The 27138-nt window shown below is 34.0% G+C and overlaps 1 protein-coding gene across 4 annotated transcripts in view; it reads right to left on the reverse strand.

Moving 5' to 3' along the window:
• The window catches only part of LOC141456070 (irregular chiasm C-roughest protein-like), a 921342-nt gene that overhangs the window by 769822 nt on the left and 124382 nt on the right, over positions 1–27138 (reverse strand). For all 4 annotated transcript variants that reach the window (XM_074131679.1, XM_074131677.1, XM_074131678.1 and 1 more), the window contains exon 3: positions 2822–2877. The gene's annotated coding sequence lies outside the window, so the exon portion shown is untranslated. The remainder of the gene's footprint in view (positions 1–2821; positions 2878–27138) is intronic.

Here is a 27138-nt window from a genome sequence, read left to right on the forward strand (position 1 = left end):
TTCTCTTTAAGGCTGGAAACATAGTGGAGCGGCGAGCAAAGCGGCGATGATGGCGAAGAGCAAAGCGGCGATGATAGCGAAGAGCAAAGCGGCGAAATCAAACACAAGTAAACAAATGGGACCGCGCATAGTGGCGAGCAAAGCGAAGATAGAGCAACGCTATCTATAAAGAGTGGAGCAAAGCGTTATGACATGTTTGATTTCTTCGCTCTCATCGCGCTCAATTTGTAAAGGTTATTTTTCAAAGGTTATGGATATTGATACATTATTGGTTGTTTGTTTAAAGAAACCTCTGTGGGGCCATAGTATTTGTGAATCTACAATAGTTTTTAATAATTAATAGTTTAAATTAATTAACAATTAGTAGTTAATGGAGAATTCAGGCAATTTTTGCTACATTTAATTTGGTTCTCAATCCCTTAATGCTAACTTTCATCTAGATACTAGGCAAAATTAAATTAAATTTTCACGTCCCACTACTTCTGATCAGAACGAGTTCTCCAATCCTTCTTCTGTAGCGTCGTACTACTCCAGTTTTTCAGATGAACAACATTAATTTATGACTGATTTAATAATTATTAGTAATAATAAAGTGATTTAATAAAATTATTGCTTTTTTTAATTGACTAATTTCTTTTTATCTGCGTATATTTCTATTTTGTTTTTATTTATTCTTTTCTAACCTTAAAGTAACTGCTAAATAACTTAATGGGGTTACACAGATTTGTATTTAGTTAATTTTTCTATATTGTGCCTAACTTTTGTTGTGAGTTGTATTATTCAAAAACAATAAAATTTGATTTTGATTAATGGGGTTACACTGGGCTAGTATGTAATCAAATGTTGATAAAGACATTCGAAAATACGCATGAAACTTGCCAGGATGCTCCCGAAGTTGATGGTACAAGTGATGAAATTCACCAAGTTCATTTCTAGACTTATTTATGTCATGTACACTGCAGCTCCAACTACTAAGCTGCTGCAAATACCAAAGTTTCAACGAAGAATTTTCATATAAAAATAGTTCCTCCATCTTGTTTTGTCAAAAAGAGAACGCGACTAAACTCGTCACTATGTGCATGCGACTCTTTGCTCGCTGCACGTTGCTCTCTTTGATTTGAAGCAGCTATCATCGCCGCCTTGCTCGCCGCTCCACTATGTTTCCAGCCTAAGAGAGGAGTTAATAAGTTAAAAAATTAATTATGTTGTATTTTATTTCTTTTTTATATTATGTCGGCCTTATTTATCTTTATACTTACTTTCAAAAACTTAAAAATATTATGAACTATTCTTTTGAACCTATTTCAATGACATAATACAAAGTGTTTCTCTCAGTTATTTGTGCTTATACTTGTATTTATTTGTATTAATTTATGCTTTACCCAACTGTATTTGAGAAAGGACGTGAGTCCTATAAATCAAATAAATAAATTATGATTAAATAATATTTATTATTCATTTATTTTTTAAATCTATTTAATTTGCAGAGCTATTGACAAGGAGTAAATATGATTGTGTGTTATATGTAAGCAATAGATAAAAAAAATAAGTTGAAAGAATTGAATGAGGGCCATCCAACGTTGACCCTCAAAAGTCAGCTACCGTTGAAGTGAATTCTAAGAATGAACTTCTCTATCATTCGAACAGGTGATCGCAAGGCCACCGGCGCTTTTCAGCCTTCGGACAGGATTCGAGGCTAAAGTAGTTTGGCACAGATTGAAGTGTTGGGAAAGTTTGAAATGAAATTTGGTGTAATGGGACTATTTAGGTCAAGAACTAAGGGGATTTTTAGGTCATTCTGGATGAATAGCCTTGATTTTTTAACGTAGAACTGTGCGATAATGGTTAGTGCGGATTGATTTTTCGATTGAAAAGGATTGGATGCGGTTAAGCTTGGAGCGCTTAGCTGTAACGTATAGCTTAAGTCTGTATATCCATAATTAAATTAAGAAATTAAACTTTACAATTAAAATTTGGAAAAAATCTTAAAACAAGATATTTTATAGTTGGATAAACTAATCTATATCTTTAAACCATTAGAAGTGAATCAAATAGAAATATATACAAAAACATAATTTTGCTTTATGTAATTGAAAAAACTAACTACAAATTTTATTTATAAATTCAGATTTATACATATGTCTAATTATAAACTAGACTTAACAGTAGGACTTTAATAAGAAGTATAATTCAAGAACATACTTAGCAAAGTTGAAAAAAGTTGCTCATATTGCAGGAAAAGTATGAAATGAATAAATTAATGAGTATTATTAATGTTTAACACGCGCTTTACTTAGTAATTAATTTGAAAGCATCATAGAAATGCATTTTGCAAAGTATTAAACAGGAATTCCAACTCACCCGAAAGATATTCAATGCAACCAAAATGTGAACTAATCTGAAGTAAAAAATACTTGAGATAAAAGCTTAAGATATCTAATTAATTTATCAAAATAGTAGAAAAGTAAGGTGTCATCATTACATTAATAGGAACCTTACTTGGTGACTCAAAGGTTATAACAAGCGGACAAGGCCTTCAGTAGGTTTGTAAAAGATTTATCCCTTGACTATTTTATATAAATTTTAGTTAGGGAATTCCAAATAATGTTATGTAATAGATGGAGAGACATTTTATTAGATTTTAATGAAATGAAACTAAGAAAGCTGTTCAATGACATACAAAACTCAAGATATTAATCTACAAAAAAATTTAACGAATACAAAACGTTAATTAGAAAGAAATAGAACTTGGAAGATTGTTGATCGATAAAACAATACTTCTCTCAACACATATCTGAAATGTAAATTATTAAAATATTACCTTTATAGTTTTATTATCCCTGAGTAGTTGTTGGAAACACAATCTCCTGTTGCAACCTGGAAAACAATAAAATATTAATATATATGTTTTATTACCTAACACACAGTAGCCATTTAAACAGGATTAAACGTTAAATTTATAGTTGTAGTTTAGGCTAGTTATAGGTCTAGGGTTTATAAACTATCTCTAACGCATAGAGAGTTATTTCGACCTTAAATTTTAACATACTTTTCTAACAAAATTTACGACAGTTTAATAATTAAATAGTTTTTTTAAATAAAGCGATATATTATGCTATAAACTGGACTTCATCATAATGGCGACATTTTGAAACTGAGTTTTCTATAGAAATCCATGTTTTGACGTCATCTAATTAAATGCAATCTCCCGCTCCCCCAATTAGGTAGTTTGGATAGAAAACATCACAAATGAAATGGTTTAAGGCTGAAACTAGGTACTTAATTTAAGTAAAAAGATTATGGATGTTGAAGTGGTTCAAGGATGAAAAATAATCAGTAAATTATTCGGCCCAAAAAGAGTAGATAGGCAGAAAGGAAGGTACAAAAAGAGTAGATAGGCAGAAAGGAAGGTACAAAAAGAGTAGATAGGCAGAAAGGAAGGTACAAAAAGAGTAGATAGGCAGAAAGGAAGGTACAAAAAGAGTAGATAGGCAGAAAGGAAGGTACAAAAAGAGTAGATAGGCAGAAAGGAAGGTTCAAAAATAAAATAAAATAGAAAAATAATAATATTGAAGCATATTCGAACTGCCTGAAATCGTTGACCCACATAAAGAATAGCAGTTTAGAGATGGTACGGTTTAGATGGCAAAAAAACTACTAGCGCGAAAAAAAATTGGCGAATTTATGGGACAGATCGAGACGAATGCGAAAAAGTTCTACTTTAAACTATCCAACCGTTCAATAAGTAAAGTTCGGATAATGGCGAAAGTTTTGAAGTTTTAGCCGATATTCGAAATTGTTTAAAAAGTAATTTAACCACTTAAGCGCGTTTGACGTGGATACACAAACCAAATCTTTATTACGGTGCGTTCAACGTGAATACTGGTTGCGAAGAATATAAAATTGCCATTAACTATAAAAACTCGAAATTTTGATCAAATACAATAAGAATATTATTTGGTGGGATGTTTCCTATATCTTAACCAATATAACTGCCCAGTATTTTATACGGAGGGAGGTGGTGGGAGTCAGCCAAATGATAAGTGGTTGGCACATGTTTGGTCTCCACATTAGAGATTGGGAATTACGCAGCTCTCAACCCTTGTGCAATGCCGTTTTTACCTTAGATAGAGATAGAGATATCATTTTGCACAGAATTCAAAGCTCTTTTCTACCTTGTAAAAGCTCTTGCATCCTTAGTTAATTAGAACAATACATACGTGAAGCCGTGCAAGATTTTGAAAGAGCACAGAATGCTCTGTAATCTCAAGCCCCAGAGATTGCAAAAAAAGTCGCTTGCAGTGACTATTACGGACGTTGTAAACTTTTGGTTGTTTTGCCCTACGTTCGACGTGTATACACGTCATTGTCTGATTTTAATTCCGCACACTGTGGGGGGTTTTTTAAAACTAAATTCCACCGCTTAACTGGTTAAGTAACTTATTTTATTGAACAATAAAGGTAAAAAAAATGAATTACAAAAATTATAGTCAATCGGTTATCAGGTAGTGTGATTTTTCAGAGTAAACTTGCATGTTCTTTGGAAAAGGAGCACAACAATATGCGCATGTTCTTTGGACAAGGAGCAAAACTGATGCGCTAACAGCATTTTGTACAATAAATCACATAATTAAAAACATGTTCATCATTATTGTTATTTGCGAAAATGAAAAGTAAAAAATCTGTGAGAACAAGAACAAAAACAACATTATAATAAATAACAAAAATAATTGTAATAATATTTTCAAGGGCTCCATGATCTCAAGAGCCAATAATAAATTAATAAATAATTGTAATAATATTTTCAAGGGCTCTATGATCTCAAGAGCAAATAATAAATTAATAAATAATTGTAATAATATTTTCAAGGGCTCCATGATCTCAAGAGCAAATAATAAATTAATAAATAATTGTAATAATATTTTCAAGGGCTCCATGATCTCAAGAGTAAATAATAAATTAATAAATAAAGCTACAAAATAAATAAATTCTAAAATGAAAGGAAGAGAAATGGCAATAAAACTGCCGGTAAGTCTGGAAGCCAATAAAACTGGAACACAGGCCAATGTTACCGGTGAAAGGTAGAATTAAAAACAAAGTCAATATAATTTGCAGGGAGCACTGGTGACCAAATAATTCCATTTTTTCTTTTTTTTAGCTGAAACTGCGGCTTTGCGGTATTAATAAAACCAGAGAGATATCATTCATTTTTAAAATTACATTTAAAAAAAAAATCCTAATTGAATTTGATCAATAGATTGATTTTCGTTATTTCCAATTTTTATTACATCGCGTTGTGATTTTATATTTATTTTTATGTTCTAATTTAGATAGTAAAGCGTTCAACTTCAATATAATATTTCAAATGAGTTAGTGTTCCTTACAACATTACGTGTAATTACTTTAATTAGAGATTTCTATAAAAGGGTTTTTGTCCTTACACTAATTGAAAAGAGGTGAAATAAATGAAAATAACATGTTCAAGAACATACACAATCATAACACATGTTATATAAGGATATAATATATATAAAACATATGTTACTAACATATGAGCCGTTCAAATCACAAATCGAATAACTCCATAAGACAAAAAGTGGAGAAATGCGATGAAATAATGCACATTGTTTGTTTAAAATTTCGTTTATAATACAAATTCAAATAAATTTATCGTTATCATTCAGCGCCTGCTACTTGAATTTGAGGTGAATTATTGCAAAGATTTATATTACAGCCTGGAAATAATGAAAATGCCTTCTGAAATAAATTATTTATTATTTAATTGCCAAAAAATGTTGGTCATTTAATAGGTGTTAATATTAAAGTAATCACCTATTTTTTCAGGCGGGGCTAAACGTCCAACTACCAATTATGTGTCGTGGACGGAGGCGACTAGCAAACATACTTTACTGTAAATTTCTTTTATTAACCATTAAATAAAATACAAGGCCTAAAACCGGGAATCGAACCCAGTACCACAATACATATTAGCTTCGCAGGTCTCGCCTCTAACCGCTCGGCTACCGTGGTGCCCTGGTGTTAATATTTATTATTCGGGAAATTTATTATAAATATAAAAAGCTATGTGACTAAGTGCTTTGACTCGTAAATTTAAGATATTTCAAAAAGTGGAGTTAATCGATTTTTGTAGTGAACTGCACATACGAGGTGTGTTCAAAAAGTAACGGGAATTTTTAAATTTCGCGGGTTTGGAGAGTCTGATTGTAAAATTTTTTTTTTTATTATGTTGGTACACATGCCCCTGAAGTACGATAAAATTTTCAGTAATATTCATTGTTTACTTCTTAAGTGGCAGCCGTTAAGGTTAGACGTGTTTTTCGAGCTTGGCGATTTTTGTTTGTTAAAAAAAATGGATCAAAGAATTTGTATTAAATTTTGCGTAAAAAATGAAATAAAGTGTAATAAAGTGTGTGAAATGTTAATAAAGGCATATGGTGAGTCTGCTATGAGTAAAACAAGGATTTACGAGTGGTATAAGCGTTTCCAAGATGGCCGCGAAAACGTTGAAGATGACGAACGACCTGGACGTCCAAGCACATCAACAACCGATGAAAACGTGAAAAAAGTGAAAGAAATGGTTATGAACGATCGCCGAATCACAATCAGAGAAGTCGCTGATGATGTTGCCATATCAATTGGCTCATGCCATGAAATTTTTTCGGATGTTTTGGGTATGAAACGTGTGGCAGCAAAATTGTTGAATTTCGAACAAAAACAGCGGAGAATGGAAGTTGCTCAAGAGTCACTCAATGAAGTCAACAACGATGCGGATCTACTGAAACGTGTTATAACAGGTGACGAAACATGGGTTTACGGATATGATGTCGAAACTAAGGCTCAATCGTCCCAGTGGAGGCATTCTGGATCGCCAAGACCGAAAAAGGCTCGACAAGTGCGGTCGAATGTGAAGGTTATGCTCACTGTGTTCTTCGATTTTAATGGCATAGTGCATCATGAATTCTTGCCACAAGAATTCAAACAATCAATAAGGAGTACTACCTACAAGTTCAACGCCGTTTGCGTGAAGCAATCCGAAAAAAACGCCCGGATTTGTGGCAAAACAATTCATGGATTTTGCACCACGATAATGCACCTGCTCACACTTCATTGCTTGTTCGTGAATTTTTGGCCAAAAACAAAACTTTAACGATGCCCCAGCCTCCATATTCGCCAGACATGGCTCCATGTGACTTTTTTCTATTTCCAAACATAAAGAGAACATTAAAAGGCCGTCGTTTTACAAGCATAGATGACATTAAAAGCGAATCGCTGAAAGAGCTGAAAGCTATCACAAAGATCGAGTTTCAGAAGTGTTTCGAGGATTGGAAAAAAACGCTGGCACAAGTGTATTGTATGCGAAGGGGACTACTTTGAAGGCGACAATATTAATGTAGATGAATAAATAAATATTTTTTTCAAAAAACGAAAATTCCCGTTACTTTTTGAACACACCTCGTATGTATATTGAAAATATAAATTATTTTACATGTTAAATGTCCTATATGTCCTTATTATAAGTTATTTAAAAGAATTATTAATTTTTATAAATTAAAACGTAACAAAATATTTAAGATTATGTTTTTTAAATTAATGATCATAAAAAATTTCTGAAGAATTTCTCAAGGTTGGTACAGAATAATTTATTAATAATAATTAGGTAATGGATCGATTCCTGGACATCCCATTAGTTAGAAACAAAAGAAAAGCTTAATTTATAAGGGCTAATTTTTCTAAGGAGAAGAAGAACAGGTAATCACTGCAAGAGGACTGTGCACCCCAAAATGTGGTGTAAGGTTACTTTACTGTAGAGGGAGCTGAAATACCAGAATTGGAATCAAATCTAAGCAATGCTGCTAGCGATTTAAGTGCTGTAAATGCTGAATCTAACTCATCGAATCGACCAAGAGCCATTTAAATTGAAGTAATCCTTTTCACTAGACCTACCAATAAACAATGGCGAAGTTCTGAGTTATTTGGAGTTCGGTTTGATTGATTGTAGTGCAAGTTCAAAGAATGGAACAGGGCAGAAACGCTCATTACCTTCCTGGTAGTAGACCCAATCACCAATCATGTCAAGGAAATGGTACTTGTAACTCCTCACAATCTAGTAATCAAGTTTGGCGTTAAAGAAGATTTATAATTATTTTAATAGTGGCATAAAGACTGTCACAAAAAAACTGTTTTTCACATCAGATTTGTAGTTAGGGAGTAGATATAAACGAAAAAAGATTTTTTTTTCCCAACATTATTTGTAGGATTTTGAAAAGATGAATGGTTTAAGCATTTGTATTAGTTATGTGGTGCTTGAGGGTCTCCTGAAAGCAGAAGAAAGGCCACGTAGTCATGAGAGTGTTATGCTGAAGAGCAGTAGAACCGACTTGCTGCGTCATTCTCAGCAACAAAACAAATTTATTCTCTTTACTTATGTAGCGCTATCGCCCTCACTTCCGGAGCTGTCGTACTCTACAGCCAACAGCAGTAAATTCATCCCTCGCAGTACTCGGGTTAGGCTATGTACTCTCCTATGAAGGCAGTATATAATATGAATTGAGCTCATATATATATTCATTCGTCTTTTATCTTATATTTTTACATGAACAATATTTTTTGTTGTCAATCGTTACGTAGCTGGTGGGTGAATCTATATTTTTTGTTTTATAAATGCTGAAAGATTCTTTTTCTATGGCATCCTCTCTCGTACTGAAATGGAGCACTCCCTTGGAAAAACCATTTTTAGAAGCACTAGGTTATTCCCGCCCAACTCAATCTGATTCCACAAAATTATAAGAAGTTTTTTTCTAAAAATACATTAGCTAAAACTAAAGCCTCATTTACCCGATGCAAGTTTCTTGCCTGTTGCGTTCAGTAATATTGCAGCAATAAATGACTTCATTGTCTGAACAATATGTCACATTTTTGCTACACTGGGCAACTTTTCATTCAAAATTGTTCTGCACGTATACACTACACATGCAATACAATACACACATACACGAAATCTCTGAATAAATAAATAAATAAACTTCAAAAATAATCACTTAAAAAGATTCTCTTTACTTTCTCTCATTTTAGTCATTTCTCGTTTCCCTTTTTGAATTTTCTCTGTGAATGTCAGTTTTAAAGTTCTTGGTATTTCAAAAAAGTGTTTTTGTTTGTTTGTTTGTTTCTTTTTAAGTGGTCTTTTGTCTGTAGGTGTGTGAAAAAAAATATCTCAAGAAACTAAGCATCTTTAGTTTCAGCATCACAGAGGACGAACGGTAAAGTGACGATCATTATTACTCAAAAACCTTTTGCAGGAAAATAAGATTATGTGGGCGTTGGGATGAAGAGAGGATGGTAATTCTTCCCCCTGAATTACTTTACAGAAAGATATTGGGTTCTTGGGTGTTTTGCATTAAAAGGGGTGGGGTTTAACATTCTTGCTAAAATTCTAAGATCATTTTTTTTGCGTTTATTGCGCTACGTTAGCGCTATGTTATGTAACAATGATAACAGTGAACAGTAGAAGTAAATGAGTGGAGAAGTTACCCAGTGGTAAAACTCCAAAACATTATATGGTTAGTCACTCTTTTCACTTGAGAGGAGATCACGAGGCCACTGTCTCTTAAGGCGTCTTATCGGGTTGTCAGGAAGAAATCTAGAAGAAAGATTTTAAGCTAGAGGATTTATCAGGCTGAAGTGGAGTTTTCTGTATCGTGTTTTAGCAACTTGGGTGACAAAAGTAATGTTAAGGTCAGTGTGTATAGTCAGGTTGGAGACATAAAATGGAGCGTTTACTATAGTTCGAAGTATTTTATATTGTAGCGATTGAATCCTTTGGAGATTGGAGCGTTTGGTTGAACCCCACAGCTCTATTCCATACGCCTAGATGGGTTTCAAAATAGAAGTATAAATCAGTCTTTTGTTGTCCAGAGAGAGTTTTGATCTATTGTCTAAGAGTCTTTTAAGTGGTCGATAGCGTCTGTTTAGTTCTGCTCTTTCAAGTCTAGTGTGGGATTTCCAAGAAAGCTAAGATCATTTAAAACCCAAAATCAGTACCACTCCACTGAACGGATTTTTTACAGTTCTGAATTTTTTTTTAATTTCGGAAATGCCTCTACGATTTTCTATAAACTTGGTGCATAGATTATACATATATATATATAATGAGTATTCACAGAGTAGATTTTGAGCTATAAGTTAAAATGTTTGCATAAGTGTGCACTTCGAGAATTGAAGAAAGTGTCGTTCACAGAAGATTTTTCTTATTAATCTCCTTGTGCTTATTTATTTGTTAGTTATAAATTTAAATAGTAGGTATAAAAAGAAACATATAATATAAGTGTATTTTTACAAACAATAAATGTTACCAGTATCTGCAGCAAAAACCAGGAAATAAGTGAAAGTATAAAAAAGACAAGCTGTGCTTGTTATAAAAACTAGGGCACACCGCAAAGGCCAAGCTAAGAGAAAAGGTTCTACCATTGCCTTAATCTCTGGGGGTCTAGTTAGCAAACTGGAACCAACCCTTTTTCACAAATGCTTAGAGATGTTTGTTTCTACCAAGGGTTCTTAGCTAGCAGAAGGGACTAACGAAAAGGTTAGTCTGTCCCTTGATACAGGTAAGTAGAATACGCATTAGTGTCTTAGGGCTACATACAAGTCTTTGGTAACCTTTAGGAAAGGTACATAAGGAGGAGAAATTACTTCAAATTACAACTAAATACTATTTCTCTTTCTATATTTTTGTGTGTGCATGATCATGTTTGGAGAAACATGAACCGCCACCTGAGTAAGGGGATTTTGTTAATGATAAAACAAAAATTGTAAAATTAAGGAAAGGCGTTTAGCGTATTGGATTCCAACTCGGAGAGGCCCAGGTTCGAATGTAGCTCCTGGCCCTTAGATTTTCTCTTCCTAGGAGTTCCTTATAGCTCACTGTCCAGAGACAGTGTTTGTTTGTTATAACCGACAGTGCACTGAAAAAAGCTCTGGGCGCCAATAACCTCAGATGTTGAAGCGCCTTAAATAAAAAACTATATTGCAACCTTTAATGGCTGCCGCGGTCGATAAGACGAACATAATAACAAGCTAAATTAGCCATGTTTATATTATTTTTACAATAATAAGTAAGGTTTTAGTAGTTAATACTTTGTTACAGTATAATATACATACTTATACATAATTTACGTTTAATACATTTAACTTAAATGCCACTTCAACGAAGAGCTATAATCACCATCTTTATTCTAGAACCATCTTAAGAACTAACAACTTTCCAGCGAAAATATTGCAAACAAAACGTTATAGATTTAGGCGGATGCAATTTGAAGTTAAAAGAAAACTCACCGGAAAATCCTGCCATCCTGGTGAGTTGTAAGGGGATTTTAGGAAGAGAAAATCTAAAGACAGGCTACTAGACTGAAACCTGGGATGACCGCTTTGGGAATTCAATGCAAACAAAACGTTATAGATTTAGGCGGATGCAATTTGAAGTTAAAAGAAAACTCACCGGAAAATCCTGCCATCCTGGTGAGTTGTAAGGGGATTTTAGGAAGAGAAAATAAACCTCTAAAATAATCTATTCCTTCACTAATTTGGTACTTATGGATATATTACTTACTCTAACTAAGTAGGTTCCCTTAGACCAAAAAAAAACTGTCCTTCTTAGAAAATGATCTGCGTGCGCAGGATGCTGTAAACTAATGTTTAGATTGGACTCAAACTGAGCGCCTAGCGATCAAAATTAACCTGGCTCCAGGTTGCTCCAGTCTACGGATAGGAATTTTGCCTTTAAAACAAAAAAAAATTCTCAAAAGTTTGTCTTTAAATTGAACAGACACATTTTACACATGGTGGATCTATAATTTTAAATATTCCTGTACGTCAGCAACTCGAGAATGGTAATAAGTCTTGTGACTGTTCATTCCTGCTTCTTTTTTTTTTTTATAAATAAATAACTTATTTATGAACATCTCTCGCCAAATAAAGCGGCCCACTTTTGGAGAAGTCTCCGGTTCTCCTAAATATTTAATTAGTTAATCTAAATGTATTGCGAACTCTCTCCCGAACACTTTAAAATTATTAATAATAGAATATGAAGCCCGAAAATCGCATATTCCGTCACTTAACATGACATAATGATAAACTAAATTAAAAATGTACGAGAATTAAAATATATTGTAAATTAAATTTGCAGAAAAATTATAAATGAAGGGAGGAATTGAATTTCATATTTTAATTCCATCCTCAGTAAGAAGACCAAATTATTCAAAACGAGTTTAAATATTAATAAGTTATTAGCAGAGCTAAAACTGAAAATAACGACTGAAAAAGCAAACAAAGTTTGCGACATTAGTGTTACTGGAGATTGTAATTTCTATTCGATAAAAGAATAATGTAAAGATGTAAAATTTACATAAATATTAATAATTAATTTTTATAATATTTTGGCTTGAGTTGACTCAAATTATACAAGTGATAATGATGTTGGAGATATAAGACCCGGAGACAAGTGGATATGTAAATCTTGGACTTTTGTGGAAAAAAATATAGAAATATGAAATTCATTACTTCTCTATCGAATGTTTCTGCCAACTCCCTAGAGCGATAATTACTTTTCAGTTTTGAAATAATTACGATTTTAAGAGGTAGTGTGATATTTAATTTGTTTCATTATTATTATAATCTCCAAATTTCTCTATGCGTGCCAATAGGGCAGCCGCTGGCCCAAAAATAGAAATAGAGGCAAGAAAACGCAGTCTAGAATAGGGAAAAGATGAGAAACCTAGCTGTCATCTCCTCCTTCAAGAAACTAGATTTAAAAGACGCAAGAACACCCACATCAAGAGCATTATGAATTACCAATGCCAGGCGACAGTCTGCTGACCAACTCAGCGTTTTCGCATGGCGAGTACCCACAGCTTCCCACTCGAACAATCATTCCATGACTACCACCTCCATTACAACCAACAATTCACATTTAAACATTCATACATAATGAAATCATAAATTAGGTTAACGCGGTAAACGTATTTATATAAATAGAATTTCGTCTGAAATCTTTAATATTATCAGTGTCTAAAATTTAAATTTAGCTGAACTAAATTCATCCGAACATCAATTTTCTCAAACATTATTCATCTCTCTCTAATTTTTGTTCACTAAAACTCTCTCGTTAATGGAAAGAGTTGTCCGTGTAGTAGAGTGGACTGCATTAAAGGCACGTTTACATGAACATTAATTTAGATATCCAGGCATTGGTTTGATTTACTGCAAAAAGAAAAAGATAACAGAGGAAAAAGGAAAAGAAGTTGGACAACTGACATAAAAAAAGGACACCTAGAATGGTAGACTAAAAGAAACAATTCTAGTTAAATGATGTGACAAGTGTCCAGTAAGAAGAGTTGGAGAAGGAAGAAAACGGTCCATGTTGTAGGATGCAATGGGTTAGTAAAGGAGTCGTAGGAGAAGGAGTGTAAGGACTTGTCGCAGTTTTAAAGAGAGAGCCACCCGGCACTTCGGTCCATGCCTATTGTCCGCTTTGCCGAGTTTATTGCCAGCCTCTGAATATAAACTAGCCACCTCACAGCGCCACTTCTTTCATCCTTTTTTAGCCCTTCCACAGTTTTACCTTCTTCTTCAGCTTGTTCTAACTCAGCTGCACTCTCCTCTCGCATAACCAGATAACTACTTTTTGATACAAATTTCACTATATTTATCAAATAAGAAACTATATACAAATGTCGTTTTTGGTGTGAGGGAGGAGTAACAAAGACTGTTTCTGAAAGAAGAAAAACGCCCATTTCTGCCATTATTTGTTTGTATATTTACCTAGCTTTCGAGCTAGGAGCTAGATCATCTTTAGGGCTGATGCTATTGACTGTTTAAATTTATACATATTTAGTTATTATCACCTTCAATATTAACCATTGCTCCTTGCGAGCTTCAACGGACTGAAATCGTGATCCTTTTAATGCAGATTTGACTTTGGGGAACAGATAAAAGTCACATGGGGCCAGGTCAGACGAATAAGGCGGATGGCTTAAAACTGGGATGATGGCTAGAAGCGTCTTGACAGACAATGCAGTGTGGGCCGGCGCGGTGTATTGATGGAGAACCCCGTGACTTGTTCTTCCACAAATCGGGTCGTTTTTTCCTTACTCTTTCACGGAGTTGAGCTAGCACCTCACGGTAGTAATGATGATTAATTATAATCGATATTTTCATCCGTTTTGGACGTGGAAGGGCGACCCGGGCGGTCATCATCTCCGACGTCTTCTCGGCCATCTTGGAAACGCTTGAACCACTCAAAAACTTGAGCACGTAATAAACGTTCATCGCCATAAACTTCTTTTAATAAAAGATAAGTTTCAGTAGCGGTTTTACCCAGTTTCGTGTGAAATTTCATGTTTTCGGCAAAACGAAACTAACACCTCTTACACAAACGACGGTTCCGGTCAGACAGATTTCTCTACAAACACGTGAGACGCAGCAATCAAAAGCGAAGGCTTTACACTGCACAGCTGTCGGACGTTAGGATTTGGCGCATGCATAGTTCTTCTGTAGTAGCATCAGTCTCGTTATTTAATAGCCACACCTCATAAACTTTCCGCAAGGTTAGTTTTGTCAAATTCATAATATTGGATTAATAATTTTTTATTAATGGAATACAGAATATTGTAGCTTTAAAACTGTTCAAAACTAGGAAACATACGAGTATTTTTAATTATATTCTTTTACAAATTACTTTTTGTGTATAGTACTTACAATTATTTCCATAAATGGCAGAGGTACCTAATCTTATTGTTGATTACTTGCTACTATAATTTTATCTATCAGTTGTTTGATTGATTTTAGGCTAAATATTTTTAGAGAAATATGCATCACTATTGCGAGAAGTCAGTCCCATCACCGCGATGTAAGTAGATGTTAAGTAACAGAACAGGAGTACCTAAAACTTCATATAATATTTAAAAAGTATTGTTAGCTCATAATACAAAATTTAATTTATTAATACTGGATTTAACAATCTATTATTACATTCTAAGACTATATTATTTTGTTGCTACCTACTTTATTTAGTATGAATTATTAATGTGAAAATGAAAATTTCGAATTAACGTTACAAAAGTGCCCAAAACTTGGAATTTGAATTTTAAGTTTACTAAATTTAGAATAATAATAATGAGCCCATTATTTAATGATCCCAGAAGAATAAATATTTTAAAAGTTAAATCTTTTTAACAAATTTTTAGCAAAAAATAAATAAATAAAAATAAAGAGATAAGGTAAACAAGGAAGTAAATAAGGAATGTATAGATTTATAGGTAAAAAATAAATGAATATTTTAAATAGATAATATCAGAAATATGTGCCCTGTCCCAAGATAGAAACCATTTATCAGCATTTATGCAATCAGCCCAACCAAACACTCTGCAGTTCCCTCAAAGCTCCCCACAATGTACATAATACATTCATATCCCAGATATATATATATATAAAAATATATATAAAACATTGTGTACAAAGATGTTTCCATTCTAGATCACGCGTGTAATTCATGTCGGAGATATATATTTATTGTTAATCTTCTACGTGACCCAAGTGGAAGATGTTATTTGGAGAGCATTTTATTAAAGAACTGGCCTATCGAGATAGATTTGACCATGAGAGAGTGGAAAGATCATACAGAGCAATTTTATACAATAGTTACGTGCAGGAAAGCAGGACTGGAATTTAGGCACAATTTCTTTAGTTTATTTTTATTCTTAAAAAAAACACTTCATTTTTTAACGAATAATACTTTTATTGATTAATATTGGTAAACACATTTGAAGAATTGCTAATATTTTTATTACATAATTGCAGTACTTTTCTACTTGCAATATATGTCGTGGGAAGCAAATGTAATTCAATTATTAGCTTTGCCCCGACAGTTACAGATTAGTTGCCAGTTGATGACGACTCAATCGTCCATGACCGAATCGTGATTAACTTTAATTCCAGTTCTAATTATTGATCTTTTTTATTTAGTTAGAATTTCTAATCAATGAATGTACATATCCGTTCAGCTAGTAAGTGCATACAATGAGTTTTCTATCTCTCTGATCCATCCAAATGCAGTTCAAAATTCCATGGATTATCTTCGTATATCAGATATTTCAGCAGAAATTGGCCTTGATAAATGATACTAAGCATAACACTAACTGAGTCTCCGAATAATATTTATAAGAATGTTGTCAATAATTGTTACCATTAAAAAAAAGAAAAATGTACAATTAGTGCTGCACGAGACCGAGACGAGGCGAGACTTTATGCAGTCTCGATCTCGGTCTCGGTCTCGGCCGCTCAAATCTCGGTCTCGTCGAGATGTCTCGGTCTCAGTTTTTTTGAATTTTTGTTTAAGTATTAAAAGTGGTTTGCTATTAATAATCTTTTCAAAAAATGTTATTATTTTCTAATAATTATTTTAATTTATATATTGGTAAAGAAAATGTGTGTAAAAGAAGACAACTACTTACACTTCAATGCATCATATGTTACTATTACTGTTATATATTTTTATATAATTTCAAAAAGATGTTAAAAACGCGCCAAATGAAAGACCCAAATAACATATCTGCCTCCTATAACAAGTTGATTCGTGAAATAAAAAATACACCTCCCAACAAACTTCCCGCTCCATTAGTTATGGCTGTTGGTGAAGATAAAGAATCAGATGATTCACCTTTTGACGACGACAACGACTGCATCAATATTTTTGCACCATTTGTTCAAAAACCAGCAAATATCACCGAAGCATGGAAGGCAGAAATAATTAATTATACCAAATTAGACCAAGCACCAGTAGACGTTGACATTTTAGAATGGTGGAAAACACTTGAGAATTCCTTCAAAAATTTATCTAGAATGGCGAAAGATATTTTTAGTATCTGTGCAACTTCAGTGCCATCGGAAAGATTACTTTCGCAAGCTGCGATGATAATGACCAATAGAAGATCTTCTTTAACTTCTGACTCAGTAAAAGCTCTTTTATGTATCAATACTTGGGCAAAGAGTATCTTAAAAACGAAAATAGTGCGAGACCTGCGAAGCTAATGAGTATTGTGGTACTGGGTTCGATTCTCGGTCTTAGGCCTTGGATTTTATTTAATGGTTAATAAAAGAAATTTACAGTAAAGTATGTTTGCTAGTCGCCTCCGTCCGCGACACCTAATTGGTAGTTGGACGTAAAGCCCCGCCTGAAAAAATAGGCGATTACTTTACTTTGCTTACTTTACTTTTGTAATTCGAAGTCAAATAGAGGTAGTAATATTGAACATATATAATAAAATCGTATCTTTTAATAATTAATTCAATACCCGTAATGATTATTTATTAATAAAGAACACAATTTTATAATTTTGTAGCTAAAAATTAATATTTGAAAAACCGAGACGAGACCGAGATTTCTCGACGAGATATATATCATGTCTCGATCTTGGTCTCGGTCTCGGTTGCTCAAGTCTCGTCTCGGTCTCGTTTCTCGTGCAGCACTATGTACAATTTTTTGTGTCAAATAATTTTAATTAATTTGGCAACTGCTTTTATAATAAAATAATAATTATTATCAAATCAAATTTATTGCTTCCAATAATAATACATTTTATAACAAATGAATTTCAATTATCATGTATATCATTAATACACGATAAAACAAATAATAATAAAAGAAGTAATTATTAAGTATTTGCTTTGTCCTCCACTATAATATTTATCATTTTGAAATTTAATTACAATTAGAAAATTCATTTACAGTAAAGCATTTTCCCTGGTTAATTTATTGCTAAGGAAAAACTCAATTATTCAAGATTTTTCCTTCAAATTTGCATTTAAATGAAGGAACAAATTATTTATACATGGATTTTATAAAACAACGCGGGCATTTTGGAAATCAGTTCTATTCTATTTTTTAAAATCTTGTAACTTTATTTAAAACAATCCTTACTTTTTATCAAAATAGAAGTGGAGACAAGAAAAAGGACATTCTGTTTATTATAATTATTTTGGCAACAATTTGCTAGCAAAAACGCATTCTAATGATTTCATGTAAGATTTAAGTTTCTCTTAACTGGCGAGAGAAAGTACCGCTGAAGAGAAAACTACCGAGTTTGATTTTTCACAGAAAATGTTCGTTTTGAGGTCCCTTGAACACAAAATAGTGATTTTATAAATATACTTCCGTTTGTATGTGAATTCGTGTAAGTTTTCGTCTCAAATTCTCAAAAACCAAAAAAAAAAAAATCACAGTAAAATCAAATTGGGTATTTTGTTTACAAGCCCCCCCCAAAAAAAAATTTAAAAAATAAAGATGTTAGTCTTGGTTATAAACCATCAGAGGGAGCTGGCATTAATAAAAACTAAATTAATTTGTGCATACTTATAGCCCAGGGGTCGGCAACCTATTTCAAGTAGAGAGCCATTTCTCCTTAAATAATGTTAATAATCTTACAAAGAGCCGCAAGGATGATAATGTAAAAAACCTCTGGTAGATCATTTGTATTCACAAATTATTATTTTATGATATTCAATAACAATTAAATGTTTTATTATATTTATTTTCACAAATTGCAAAGTAAATAAACAAATAAATAACTAATAACTAAACTTGTATTTGAATGAAAATGGCGGCAGTCCTGTATAATTAAGTACTGCATTTTAATATAATTCTATTCAATTTCAAACCTATCACATTAAAAATTCTTTTTTTGAAAAAATATCTTTATTTTAATAAATGAAATTTTCATTTGTTTCAATAAAAAATTGAAATATACAATTTATTTTGGACAGGCTGAAGAGCCACAAAATTTGGATAAAAAGAGCCGTATGCGGCTCGCGAGCCGCGGGTTGCCGACCCCTGATATAGCCTATTAACTATTAGTATTAATAAAGTTTAAATAGGTAACTCAAATTCCAAATTTGGGGGAAAAAAATTGACTGATCGGGAATGCAGTCGCGTCATCTAACTTATCTTCTCGTCAAGCTAATCAGGCACACTATGATGAGACAATCACCACCTTAAGATTTTGAAAATGTTGCGCTATGCTTCTTATACGAAGGTCATTTAGATTGACTAAACTGTAACCACATTACCTTTACCGCCTATTAGGATCTTCTGCAACTACAGAACCAAGTGTAACTGTATTTAGTAACCACTATATTTTAGCCATTTTAAGATTACGAGAATAATTTTGAGAAATATGTTGATTTATAGACTGAAGCGAAAAGTTTCTCAGGAACTTCCAGAACCTTCTCATTAGAGGGTCGTTTGAAAAGTTCGTGCAAAGTCGGAGAGATAGCACTACTGCCGCGTATCGAGGTTATGTTTAGTTAGTAGCATCTCTTGGAAGAACACACACCAAGTTTCAGCCAGATCGGTCTATTTCTTTGTGTTTGGCATTCGTTTGAATCGAGGAAGTCGAGTGATTTTCAAAAAATGGACGAAAAAGAATTTCGTGTGTTGATTAAACACTACTTTATGAAAGGCAAAACGCCTGAGGAGACTAAAGAGAAGCTTGATAAACATTATGGTGACTCTGCACCTTCGATTAGAACAGTTTATAAGTGGTTTCAAAATTTTCGGAGTGGCCACATAGGCACAAGTGACACTGAACGTTCTGGACGCCCTGTTGAGGTTACTACTCCAGAAATCATTGATAAAATCCATGATATGGTGATGGATGACAGAAGAGTGAAGGTGCGTGAGATTGCTAGTGCTGTGGGCATCTCGAATGAACGGGTACATAATATTTTGCATCAACATTTGGACATGACAAAGCTATCCGCAAGATGGGTGCCGCGATTGCTCACGCTTGACTAAAAGAGAAATCGTGTGAAGTGTTGCAAGGACGGTTTGCAGCTGTTCCAGAAGAATCCGCAGGTCTTTAAGCGTCGTTTCGTCACTGTGGATGAAACATGGATACATCACTACACTCCTGAGACCAAAGAACAATCTAAACAATGGGTTACCAAGGGGGAATCTACGCCAAAAAAGGCCGGAAAGATTATGGCGACTGTCTTTTGGGATTCGCAAGGAATAATCCTCATCGACTATCTGGAAAAGGGTAAAACTATTACAGGTGCATATTATTCATCGTTATTGGACCGTTTGAAAACCGAGCTGCAAGAAAAACGCCCACGATTGGCCCACAAAAAAGTCCTTTTCCATCACGACAACGCACCAGCTCACACCTCAGCAGTTGTGGTCGCAAAATTAATGGAAATAGGGTTCCAACTCGTTTCACATCCCCCCCTATTCTCCAGACTTGGCTCCCTCGGACTACTATTTGTTCCCCAATATGAAGAAATGGCTGGCGGGAAAAAGATTTTATTCAAACGAGGAGGTGATTGCAGAAACGAATGGCTATTTTTCAGACTTGGACAAATCCTATTATTCGGAAGGGATCAACAAACTAGAGCAGCGTTGGACGAAGTGTATAAGCCTAAAAGGAGACTATGTTGAAAAATAAAAAAGGTTTACCCCAAAAAATTAAGTAGTTTTTATTTTTGCACGGACTTTTCAAACGACCCTCGTAATTCTTATTAGGATGTAACATGGACTTTGCCAATGAACGATACAAAAGAAATGCAAACATATTCAACAATTTTTAAATAAACCATTCTCTCTGTTGTTATATTTATTTAAACGCTAAAAAGTCACTTCGTTACAGACGGCCGAGCTAGCTTACCTTGTACTTTACTTGACTCTACATAGAGGACTGTTCGCTATTTTACACATGGGAAATTCCAGTCATTGAAAACAAGCACAAGTTACAATGAACCTTAATAAATAATCTAACCACTAATTACAAACATTATTCTCCAATAATACTTACAGTAATATTACATAGTTCACAACTTTAATTTAAATTAAACACATGAGGAAAGCACCTTAATTAAAGATTGACACCAGTTAATTTTCTTAAACAAAACAAAATGTTTGATAAGTACACTCACACTTTATCTTACCGCAGTTTACGTCATTAAATTTCATTAAAACATACGATGGGTACTAAAAAGTAGTTGATTTCAAAATAATAGACCTTAACTTAAAAATTATTATTTTCAAAAAAATAATCTCTAAAAACTAAACCAAATCTGGGATTGAAACCACTTCCTAAAAACCATTTCTCCAATTTTCTTTGTTTAGTTCTGTACGCAAGCGAAAAATTAAAATTTTAAATTTTTGCCATGTAATGTACGAGGTGTGTTCAAAAAGTAACGGGAATTTTCGTTTTTTGAAAAAAATATTTATTTATTCATCTACATTAATATTGTCGCCTTCAAAGTAGTCCCCTTCGCATACAATACACTTGTGCCAGCGCTTTTTCCAATCCTCGAAACACTTCTGAAACTCGATCTTTGTGATAGCTTTCAGCTCTTTCAGCGATTCGCTTTTAATGTCATCTATGCTTGTAAAACGACGGCCTTTTAATGTTCTCTTTATGTTTGGAAATAGAAAAAAGTCACATGGAGCCATGTCTGGCGAATATGGAGGCTGGGGCATCGTTAAAGTTTTGTTTTTGGCCAAAAATTCACGAACAAGCAATGAAGTGTGAGCAGGTGCATTATCGTGGTGCAAAATCCATGAATTGTTTTGCCACGAATCCGGGCGTTTTTTTCGGATTGCTTCACGCAAACGGCGTTGAACTTGTAGGTAGTACTCCTTATTGATAGTTTGACCTTGTGGCAAGAATTCATGATGCACTATGCCATTAAAATCGAAGAACACAGTGAGCATAACCTTCACATTCGACCGCACTTGTCGAGCCTTTTTCGGTCTTGGCGATCCAGAATGCCTCCACTGGGACGATTGAGCCTTAGTTTCGACATCATATCCGTAAACCCATGTTTCGTCACCTGTTATAACACGTTTCAGTAGATCCGCATCGTTGTTGACTTCATTGAGTGACTCTTGAGCAACTTCCATTCTCCGCTGTTTTTGTTCGAAATTCAACAATTTTGGAACAAATTTTGCTGCCACACGTTTCATACCCAAAACATCCGAATAAATTTCATGGCATGAGCCAATTGATATGGCAACATCATCAGCGACTTCTCTGATTGTGATTCGGCGATCGTTCATAACCATTTCTTTCACTTTTTTCACGTTTTCATCGGTTGTTGATGTGCTTGGACGTCCAGGTCGTTCGTCATCTTCAACGTTTTCGCGGCCATCTTGGAAACGCTTATACCACTCGTAAATCCTTGTTTTACTCATAGCAGACTCACCATATGCCTTTATTAACATTTCACACACTTTATTACACTTTATTTCATTTTTTACGCAAAATTTAATACAAATTCTTTGATCCATTTTTTTTAACAAACAAAAATCGCCAATCTCGAAAAACACGTCTAACCTTAACGGCTGCCACTTAAGAAGTAAACAATGAATATTACTGAAAATTTTATCGTACTTCAGGGGCATGTGTACCAACATAATAAAAAAAAAATTTACAATCAGACTCTCCAAACCCGCGAAATTTAAAAATTCCCGTTACTTTTTGAACACACCTCGTATGTCCTATGTTCGTAGTGTTAACGGTGGTTGAATAATGTGTAGCTAAAATAATGTTTCAAAAATATTTCTCCACAAAATCGTTTCATCGCAAATCTGTTCCATGAGAAAATTTGTTATGGATAATATGCACAATTTCGCAAACAAGAATATTGTTAAAAAAATAAAAAATAAGTAAATAAAATGGTTTACTTTCAGGTAATCCTTTAAAACGTAATAAAATGTTTTTATTGAACTTGTTTAAGATGTATAGTTGTAAAAAGAAAACTTTACACCACTTTGGCTAGAGGTAGTGTTTATCGAGAGTATATAGAGTATAATAGAGGAATAACGTCATGATTTTTATAGAAGCAATAAAATGACAATCATTGGATGGTTTGAAGATAGAGCCCACGACGTTTTTTGCAAAAATCTACTCTTGTTAATTTTCTTTTTTATATCAATTTATGGATTTTAGTTATTACTCTGCCAGCTTCCAACTCTTAGTTGTACACTGGCTGCGGAATGTTGACGAACATGTTACATTTTCTATTCCAACTCAATTTATCAGTGTATAATATCAGTAACTTTATTATATTATCCATTAAACTTTTTCTAGGATTCATAAAATGTCAGTTGATGTTAGCAAACATTTATGATGATCTTCTAATTAAATAAATATTAAGAAAGAACCTGGATTTTTGTTCAAACTTTTAGGATCTTTCTTCAACTTGAAATTTTGGTTAAAAATAAAAAAATTAATTAACCCTCCTTTATAAAAAAATAAGTCAGTGTACAGGGAACAGAAATGGCACTTCAAGCCTACAACACCTACTCGATCAGACCGATTTTGTCTGAAACAATTTTATTAAAATAAAAAATTGTTAAACATCATGAAACACACTAATTTAAAGAATTAAGTGTTAAGTGTTGGTTGTGCGCAATAATAATAATAATAATATTCGTAAATAATAAATATGTAGAGGAGGTAGAGTACAAAGTGCAGTAAGGTAAGAGCCCTGGTGAGTGGTGGGGAGGAGTGACGGAGGCAGAAGGTGTAAAGCGAATGCCGAGTTAAGTCCACAAGTTGCTGAGAATTATATCTTTACCCGATTGGCGTGAGGTGAGCCTGACTCCAGACTAACTCTGTGTACCCTTAACCACTCACCAGGGTTCGGCCATTAACTCGTATCATTTAATAATTAACGTATCTATTTTTTTAGTTAGAAAAAATTAAGTTTATTGGACTTTTAGTTATTTTGCGTTATCGTTGTTGGTTATTATTTAAAGTTATTTCAGGGTTTTTATGTTGTGGACATTCAGTTATAGTAAGAGAATTTGTAAATATTGAGTGTATGTAGAATAATAAGTCAGTTGGTAATAAAGAGCTAACAAATTAACTGTAACTTATTCCTACCCCCTACCTGTGTGAATGGTCGTGTGAGTGTGAGTGTGAGTGAGTGCAGAAGCTGAAGGAGAGCGCGCGCGTCTGAAGGACCGCGCGCTGTGCCGTAGGTTGGCACTCACCATATTATATAAATTATAATAATTTATTATCAGGGAAGGGATTAGCTATGCGGTTAGCGAACTGGACTCCCACGCGGAGGTCCCGGGTTCGAATCCAGCTGCAGACACTTAGATTTTCTCTTCCTAGGAGCTTCTTACAGCTCACTGTCCGGTGATGGACAGTGTTGTCTGTAACGAGAGAACACTGTCACTGGCAGTGCACTGAAAAAAGCTCCGGGCGCCAATAACCTTAGATGTAGACGTGCCTTAAATCATTAAAAAAAATAATAATAATTTATTATCATTGTTATTATTATTATTAGATGAAAAACCATTCAGAGAAGTATTTCTGTTCGCTAAATTAAAGTCAGTTCGTCTAGTGCGATTAAATCGGAATATAAGGTTCAACTTTCCGACTGGTTTGTTTAAGAGACTTTTCCGGACTCAGCGGACCTCCATTCGGCAGGAACGCAATTAATTCCCAAACTAGAATAAATGAAATAAAAAACAAGTTAGCAGATGTTACTTTTCTAATAATGTGAGTCCTTCAAAAGGAATATCTCAGATTCCAATCATATAGCTCAAGTTGTGCCCACAAACTTCATAAATTATAATTTAAGTTTAAGATTTATTCACAAAAGTAGTTCAGTTTGTCTTCATTGAATTTTATTAGGAACTAGTTTGGGTAATAGATAATGTTTATATATAAAAAAATTAGGTTTTATCTTTTATTTGTAGATCATCGATATTTCAGAAAAAAAAGTTATATACTTCAAAAAATATCTTAAATTGTAGACATTACTCCTTCAGAACTGAAGAGAAGGCTCTACTCTAAACAATAAGTGCTGAATGCGCCGAAATAAATGAATGGAGAAGATAAATAAAATGGCCCTACGTTCCAGTATTCCAGATATTATTAAGTTAGACAAATTAAGTTAAAAAATTGTAAATTTAAAAAAAATGAATGAATTGAGACTTTGGATTGAGAGCAATCACAATAAATCGAAAAGGTAAAGGAGAATAGAATTGTTGGTGAAGTCTTGGAATCTAAAAATAAACTTTGCTAGACCAATGCTATTGTGTCAGATATATTTATATATTTAAGAGTTCTCTCAAATTCTGAAAGGTCAGATATTGTGTGCACCACACTGAATGGCAGAGAAAGGAAAAGAAAAAGTAAATGCCAGTTCTGAAATATATACCACCACTGCAGTCTTAGTCTTTCATTCAAGAAGTAACGGGCAAAATAAATATTGCAAACCTAATTCACAAACCCATATGAAGAAGGTAACAAACGGAAGAAAGCACTAGGATGGAACAAGAGATTCTGAGTGGACAGAGAGTGGGTGAGACAGTATGAGACAAAACTATGGAAACTGAAGAGGACAGGAGACCTCAGAATTCCAGCCAGATTGTACAGCCGACGGTAATAGACGTGTTTTATGAAATTCCAGCTACTGCCTTATCTAATCATCTTGCAATACCTCTAACGTTCTTAACATTCATTAAAGAAAGTGGCTTTATTCGTCTATGAAAACCTGTTTGTATAACTCTGTCTGACGGAAGTAATAATATGGTAATCAAAAGCCATCATTCCAAATAAACCAAAAGACTATAAACAGATACAATTTACTTTTACTTTTTTACTAATCGTGCTGAAAAGTCAAGTTTATTTCATGGTTACGAGTGCGGAAAGAACATCTTTACGTAATGAACTTACTTTGTGCACCGCTATCTATATGCATGCATAAAATTAGATTTACACAAATACATTTAATTTGGCTGATTTATTTCTACAAAATAACTCAGAAAGAGGGTTTTAATTTATTTAAACAAAACTAGCAAAGTTAACCTAACTTAACCTTCTTCACTGTTGTATCGGGCGAGGTTAAATATCTGGGCGTTGTCTTAGTCTCTAGGCTCTCTTGGAAAGCACATCTAGATAAAGTCACACTAAAGGCAAAACAGTCACATTGTGGTACTTCTAGAAACTGTGGAAAGACATAGAATTCACGCCCACTGGCTCTACACACGAACAGTCATTCCTATTATCAACCTATGATAGTGTATTGGAAGAAGACTAAACAACAGACGGCCATCAAGGCACTGCCAGGGTGCGGAGACTGGTCTTCCTGGGTGCACCAATGGTGAAGTTCGTGCGGTTCTTAGAGAATCGATCTGGAGAGAGCATGAAAAGAACTTGGTGAAGTGTCCTGGGGGTCAAACGCGGCAAGACTATGATACCTTGGCTGTGAAGAAAAAAGAGCCAAAGAGACTCTGCGATTGGATAGAAATCAGATTACTCTGATCACAGGCTTATTCACGAGGCACGGTAGGTTCAGGAAGCCCCTGTTCAAGGTGGGGCTTATTAGCTAGAAACCGTTGTACAGATTATGTCAGGAAAAGGAGGAAACGACCTCTCACTTGTTCGATTGCGTTGCCCTTTGGATCTTTGGGAACCTAAAAGCTAAAGTGCTAAAGAATTAGTAGGGAAAGTCTTCAACCTCTTTAGTACGGGAGGTTTCGTCAACTAGATTGAAAGTGGAAGGCATAATAAGGCTCTTTTGGCTGCGGTGCCGTGGGAGATAGGTCCCGCCCTACCAAGTTAATCTTAATCTTAATTAATTAAAAAATAGCTCGCAAACTGTTTCATGATATTCAAACAAAAGAAAAATATATGTATAAATTGGGGCAAAAAAAATCAGTGCTGAGATTTCGCCTGTTACCAAATATCAGAAAGTCAAGTCCTTTAATTATATTTAAAAATATAAATACAAGGGCGAGGCCTCTTCTTATTCGTGTTCTCATTTCTCCTTCAGGACACTTTTTCTTTTGTACTTTCGCATCGATAGGCGTCAGCTTGGACAATTCCCTTTTGTCCAACGTACAGTCCAAAGAGAAGAAGTGAAAGTTTGGAGTTGATGGAGGTCGGTGGAGATGTGAGAGATTACAAAGGATGTTAATTGAAACGCAAAGTTACCTTCTTCTATTTTTTTAAAAAAAAACGTTTCTTTGAAGATGGAAGGTGTTTGATCTAAATGCTTAACTCTTTGTAAAAAACGAAATGCGAAGTAGCCCGCACTCGCTCCATA

The sequence above is a fragment of the Rhodnius prolixus genome, unplaced genomic scaffold (genome assembly GCF_049639745.1).
Source record: "Rhodnius prolixus isolate KJV_2025 unplaced genomic scaffold, Rpr scaffold_4, whole genome shotgun sequence".
Classification (NCBI taxonomy): domain Eukaryota; kingdom Metazoa; phylum Arthropoda; class Insecta; order Hemiptera; family Reduviidae; genus Rhodnius; species Rhodnius prolixus.